This window comes from Pteropus medius, unplaced genomic scaffold (assembly GCF_902729225.1).
Source record: "Pteropus medius unplaced genomic scaffold, Ma_sr-lr_union100, whole genome shotgun sequence".
Taxonomy (NCBI): domain Eukaryota; kingdom Metazoa; phylum Chordata; class Mammalia; order Chiroptera; family Pteropodidae; genus Pteropus; species Pteropus medius.
In genome coordinates, this window is record NW_024342474.1 from 9,848,298 (window position 1) to 9,855,461 (window position 7,164).

Genomic DNA, 7,164 nt, shown 5'->3' on the forward strand with positions numbered 1-7,164 from the left:
CAGAAAACAAATAAACAAGATAATTTCAGATAGTATGTGATGTGAAAAAAAAAAAACATAACAGCAACACGATGAGATAGAGTGACACGAAACAGAGTGAATAACTGAGAACCAAGAAGCTGCACTAGATTGGGTGATCAGAGAAAGTCCCCCAAGGAGCTGGTATTTGAGCTGAAGATCTCAAACTCCCATAAAATTAATGGATGCCCAGTTTGTTTTCAATTAACACTCAATCTAAATGTTTCTACTTCATGCAATTTCATTGCTTTGGTTTAACATTTCCAAATATCTGACAGTTTCTCCTTTGGGCAAGGTTTCTTTGCGAACATTTCTATATTAATTTGATGCTTGAAAAGAAGGTTGGTAAGATTTATTTTTATATGAAATAGTTCTCTTCTCTCCTTTTTCTTCTCAGTGTATCTGTGTCAACTGCATCAACATACTAGCCTTAAAAACATGCTCATTCCTGGTGCATGAGACTTCAGCTTGGGTGTATGTGGCTTCCTTGCCTGGTGAGAAGTTGAGCAGGCATTCAAAGAAGGGCATATTATTTTCCCTCTCTCTATCCCCATGCAAGCTTGCACAGTAGGAAAGAATCTGTCTCCACTCTACTCCGACTCATGTTGCCATACATCTCTTTAGTGTGTTGAGCAGCCTGGGAACAACAGAGCCCAGATCCCACAGTAGAAATGCCCAGGAAATGTGCGACTTTTAAGTGTGTGTTTCTTTTTACTGCCTGAAGATGAGAAATACACACACACACACACACACACACACACACATATGTGTGTACATATATATATAAATCATCTATTGAGTCTTTTTGAAATACACCCCTTCCATTACCACTAAGTGTGTGAATGAGGCTGGAGGAAGAGCCAGAGAAGGCTTTCAGGTAAAGCTCATGAGTCTTATAGTACTGTGCCCACCTTAACAAAAGGCATGGAAGTAGTGAGCCAAGTCTGACTTGTACCTTATGGATTGATAGTGATGAATTAATTATCTTTTACTCAAAAGATAATTGAGTAAAACTATTGAGTCAGAATGCTAAGCAGTAGGGACTGGAAAGAAAATAATACATGAGTTCTACCTTCAAGGGCTCACAATTTAGTTGGCAAAGCAGATTTGAAAACAGATAAGTTATAATGAAGTGAGATAGTGATTACATAAAGAGCTAGGTTACATTTATTATTATCATATTTCTTTAAAATCTTGTAAGATCTAAATGATTATCCAAGACTGCGAGACTATTTAATAGATGTTGTATTTAAAAGAAATAAAGTTATAATGAATGAGCAACCCCAGGAATTCTCCACAAATATTTGTTTTAAGGAGAGTGGTATATATTTTTCAAGGCTGTTACGGCCACCCTTAACAAGCCTGATCCCATCTGATCTCAGAAGCTAAGCAGGGTTGGGCCTGGTTAGTACCTGGATGGGAGACCGACCATCTAGGAAGACCAGGTGCTGTAGGCATAAAAAATAAAAAAATAAGGGATTGTAAACTGACAAGGTCCTTGCAATCTGTGAGGTCAACCAAGGATTGCCTCGCCTAAAAAAAAAATTTAAAAAAATTATATATATATATATATATATATATATATATATATATATATATATATATATATATTATGTCAAGGCTTAGTTTATAGAATGTAGAAACTTTGTCATTGCTAGGCAATGTGAAAGAAGGGTGAGAGATCTTCCAGATAGAAACCATTCATTATAGACCCGTGTTTTCCAGCACCACTGAATTACCATGCTTTACCAAAGTTTCATTCATGGCCATTGAAATATAACATACGAACAGCCACAAAAAACCTCAAATGAATTTTATGGGAAAGTTGGCCCTGTAAATTTAACTTTGACAAGGACCTTAGAAATTATGCTTTTACCAATCCACTCCTTTTCCTGATAACATTTCTGAAGCCCAGAGAGTTTAAATGATTTGCTCAAGGTCACACAGCTAGTTAGTGGCAGAGGCAGAAAGCCTGAGGTCTTTTGATTTCTCTAGTGCTATATTGTAGATAGCATCTCTGAATTAGCTGGAGATGTTTTTGTACAAAGAAACAGACATCATAAAATCTTCTCAGCCCACCCATATAGTAAGATTGAATAAAGAAAAACAGACTGTTTAAAAAGAGAAAAGTGACAGGCTAAGAGAGTTGTAATAGGCAATATTTGGCACCATGCCCTGTTATCCACCCCCTCCACCCCTGCCCTCCCCACACAATCCATTACCCTTGACTGCAAGGATACCCTCACAGGCTGGGTGTTCTTCCTCAGGATGGATATTCTATTGGTGACCCTCTTAGACTGTATGTGGTTGAATACCGAGTTCCTATTATTGGTTGCTTTTTCTGTATGCAAAGTTGTAAAGGGTCAAGTTAGAACTTGGTAGATATCACTGCAAAAACCCACCTCCGACTGGGGACTGTCCTTGTTTAGGTTCCAACACACGCACCCCCACACACACACACATGCACGCACACACACACACACACTCCTGTGTGTATGAGCAGGGCCAGTTTCTCACTAATCCCCCTCCCCTAATTGTTATTGGCTCGACAGTCCAAGTGGCTAGGTCTTGCTCACCAATGCCAAATAATCCCCAATTCACCCTATACTCCAACTAAACATTATGTATCTCTTTCACTTCTCCTTCTACTCAAGGTGACATAATCATAAATAATTCTCTGTAAAATATTTCACAGGCTGACATCTGCTTTCTGTTCCTCATCTCCCAAAAGGAGGTGATCATAAACAGAGCTTCCAGAAATCTTTCCTACAGCTGTTTCCATTATATAACTACTTCTCTAGTTTCAGTCCTGAGGGTGTTTTCTACTGTCTGTTTTTACTTGTGTTACCTAAGAAATAAATCCTCTTAATTTAAAAACAAATAAACAATGTGTGGTGACAAAGTTGTAGGCATGATATAAATCTCACCAAATGAGTCTTGTTCACTAAAGACTTTCCAAAAATGACTTCAATCTTGACCATTCTGCTTATATTATAGAGCCATCTGGTAACAGCCACTAGCATGACAGGATCTGGGTTCCCTTTGTTCAAGGGTCCATGTTGAAAACAAAAAGAATTTGCTGCATTTGCCTAACAAAAAGGGTCTCTCTAAGGAAAATCTCTTAAAAAAAGATCCAGACAAAGGAAATCCCTCCTATTTAAGAAAGGGATTTGTGATTCTGGAGATGAGCCGATAGTTTCATAAACCATAGCTCTATTACAAAAAAAAAAAAAAAAAAGTCAACCTGTCACATGCAACTAAAACCCCCAGGAAATGCTGAGCAGCGAGAGGCAATAATGCAAGCTGTTCAGAGTGCAACGCTTATATGCAATAACATCATGGCTGCAGTGTGGCCTATGGGGGCAGGCTCGTTAAGTTGTGGTGAAAACACTGGGTCTGGATTGATCCTGATCTGGATCCCAATCCAGTTTCTCTGATTATAGTTTCTATGAACAAGTTATTTTTTTCCTAAAAATAAAATGGGATCATTTATATTACATTCTTCTTAGGGTCACAGTTAGGATTAACAGAGACGATTCAGGTAAAATGCCTAGTCCTAGCCCTGACAAAAAGCAAGTATGAGATAAACATTAGTTAATACGTAAGCGAGATGACCTGGAACAGAAGTGGTGAAGAAGGCCAGGGAGCTACCCTTGGAGACAAGTGAAAGTAAACCCTGTGCTCTAGGGAACTAAGCCAGAATTCATGCCCCAAATGTATAAAATGGCAAGGCATGCCCCACTCATCCAATATGGCCAAACAGGTTCCAGGCTAATTTTAAGAATTGCTCAATCAATTACAGACTTAAAGGATAGTTGAGCATTTTTTGTTTCTCTTGGCAAAATCACGATTTGCAAAATCCTATTTGGCAAAAGAAATGTTCCAAAAAAAAATTTTTTTTAAGAAAATTATTTTAATACCAAAAAGTGGATTACATGGACAACCTCCAAGGTTCTTTTCAGGTCAAAGTGTTCCATGACTCTAACGCCGTGGAATACGTGAAGGAAGGAATACGCTTGGGCTTTGGTGCCAAACAGACCTAAGGGGGAGCCTGGGCTCTACTTCTTACTCAATGTAACTTGGTCAAGGTCCATCATCTCTCTGAGGCTCTATTGTCTTGTGTGCATACACGGGGATAGTAATACCTATCTTGCAGTATTGTCATGAGAACTAAATGCGCTATTGGAATTTATTTCTTGTAAAATAGAATTACCTCTCTACCTTTCTTTTCCAGAATCACCCAGGAGAGCTCTTCCTCAGGGAATGATAGCTGTGGGTGAGGCTTTGCCATTTGAGCATATTCCCTATGCGACCTATTATACAGCCCTTTGAGAAATTTTTTAGGAGGAAGAGGGATGAGAGACAAAGTCGATGGCAGAAACCTATGGGCTGAGACTTTAGCATTGCTTAGCTGGCTGCTTTGAGGATATTGCCCATTCAATAAATACTTATTGAGCACCAATTCTGTGTTAGCATTGCACTTGGGGCTATGGAGACCACAATGAAGAATCAGCAACACTTGTCCTTCAGAGTTCACAGTCCGCGAAGAGAGACAGAAAGGGAAGCACACATGCAATTAAAATACAGTCCAGTGTGATCAGTACCAAAGAGAATATAAAATGCCATGGGCATGGCAAGAATGAGATGTGTGCTTCCTAGGAAGGCTATTAACTTGCCACTATTTAAAATTTATTCAGTGAGAGATATGGAAAAAGTGGATTTTTAAACTATTTTTTAAAGGATAATATAATGAACATTGATATGGATAATATAATATATGAAGGATAATATAATGAACGTTTAAGAAATAAAACACTACAGTGGGGTGGGGGACGGACGAAGTAGTCAAAAGGTATAAACTTCCAGTTACAAGATAAATAAGTCTTGGAGAGGTAATGTACAATATGGGGACAATAGTTAATAAGATTGTAGTGTGTATTTGAAAACTGCTAAGAGAGTAGTTCTTAAAACTTCTTATCACAAGAAAAAACGTTTTTAACTATGTGAGGTGATGGATGTTAACTAAACTTGCTGTGGTGACCATTTCACGATATAGCCATATATCAAATCATTACGCTGTATACCTTAAACTAATACAAAATTATATGTCAATTATATCTCAATAAAACTAGAAGGTAAAACAACCTACTACAAACATAGCTGAAACTTCCTACATATCTCTCCCTTCTCCATTCACATTTTTACACTTTTACTTCATAGGTATATATGCTATGCGATATAGATTTTTGTTTTAGTGAAATAAACATTCTATTAATAAAAACTATGTTTAGAGACGTTTACTTAACTAATTCCACTAGCTGAAAATCAAAGCGAATCAAGGTTCTGAAAAAAATTTGCAAAGATTTTTATTTTTTACTTTTTTAAAAAATAATTATTTCCCATTTGTCTCTGGGTTTCTGAACCCCACACATTCTTGGGGAAAATACTGATACGTTTTAAAAATTTAGAAAATAGAATATATCACTCATTCACTGAAAATATTACTGTAGTGTATATTAGTCGGTTTCAGAACTTCTGCTGCCTTGACTGCTACTGCATATATATACTGTAAAACTGCTCAACAGAAATAGGTCTGTGCTAAAGAAGACAGTTTATCTAACTTTTCTTTAAATGTTCTTCTTAAGAGTGTTTACTACAGCAGACATGGGACCAATTTACATCTCAGTTATGGAAGAGTTGGATTTCTGGTGATGTTGTAGCACTCTTAGGTGGGCACCCTGGGGAGCTCTGGCTATGAGAGCAGTAAAGAGGTCACCTGACCTAGGCATGAGTTTTAGGGACTTTTTCCCACATTATTGGATGGAAACGTAAAGAATTGGTAGAAATTTTCCAGAGCAACAATTAGAGGTAGAGAGAAATAAAGACACTCTTTCGGGTATGACATGAGAAGAATCAGACATGAGAAAGAGCATGGCATATTTGAGACAGTAAATGGCATTTAGTATTGCTGAGGCATAGGATTTGAGGTGGGAAATGATAAGATATAAACTCGAGGAACCAGGTGATACAGGAGAACTCTACTAGAATTTCCTTCACTACGGAATACATTTATGGAAATTAAATAGAGCATGCAAAAGTGCTCAATGGTTACAAGAAATAAATTAATGTAGAATTCAAATGCAATAAAACTCTCAGCATGATTTCCTCCTAATATTTCTCTACAATGCCAAAAAATGCACCATATTTTTCATTTACTTTGTGCATCATTTAGCCAATAATTGAGCAAAATTATTAAACTAAAGAATTGAATGTATTGCATTACAGCTGCTAATGACTCATGCAAGAATGGCACTCTCATGTTCTGTTTTATTGTGACAAGAAAACACATGCGACCTCCACTGTGACACTAAACTCAGTGCTGAAAAACCATGCTATGAGATGAGGTCACATCTAAACAAGAATACTAGGTCAGATTGGCTTGAAGGGCCATTATTTTTTTTTCTGGGACTAGACAGAGTTTGCTCCAGCAAGGGTTTGGAGACTTCTAAACAACATGCCTGGAGAGGGGGACACAGGGAACTGGAGAGGAGCAAATAGGGACACTGGGAGGAGATCAGAACCAGGCACCATTCCTGGGACAGATGATCAAAGGCCAAAGTCTAAATAGAAACTGGATCCCCAAGCATAGGGCATGCAGACTTGTAGTAGGTAGCTACACACCTGCTGAAAAATTATAATAGGGGTGAGCCAGGTAATTCAACTAACCAAAATGAAACAAAGGAAACAATAACTAGAAATGCACCTAAGAAAGAAGTATGTCTCTGGCGGTCTCTAGGAGTAATTGGGATGGGAGGTTATGGAAGATGGCAGAACAGAATCACATGGATTATTCAAGAAACCCAGGAAGAAAGCAGCTGGGCACAGTACAGCCTCCAATAGCATCACAAGAGCATCATAAGAGCACTGACTTGGCCCCAACTCCTGGAAGCTTCGTGGTCTGCACGTAGGGGAAATGGTAAATTGTTCCCTGAGGACTTGGAAATAAACTTCGCCTCTGAGATGTAAACACACTACATTAATCGCTCAGAGATATGCAGTCAGCTCAGAGACAAAATGGTTCTGAGGCCAGCAAGACAATCTGTGTGAGGGCATTAAGAGATCTAGACACATATTAATAAATCCAAA

At 38.1% G+C, this 7,164-nt stretch overlaps 1 pseudogene; it reads left to right on the forward strand.

The window, feature by feature from the left end:
* The first annotated feature begins 1,357 nt into the window (after positions 1-1,357).
* LOC120605147 (uncharacterized) lies at positions 1,358-1,475 on the forward strand (annotated as a pseudogene).
* Positions 1,476-7,164: the final 5,689 nt, after the last annotated feature.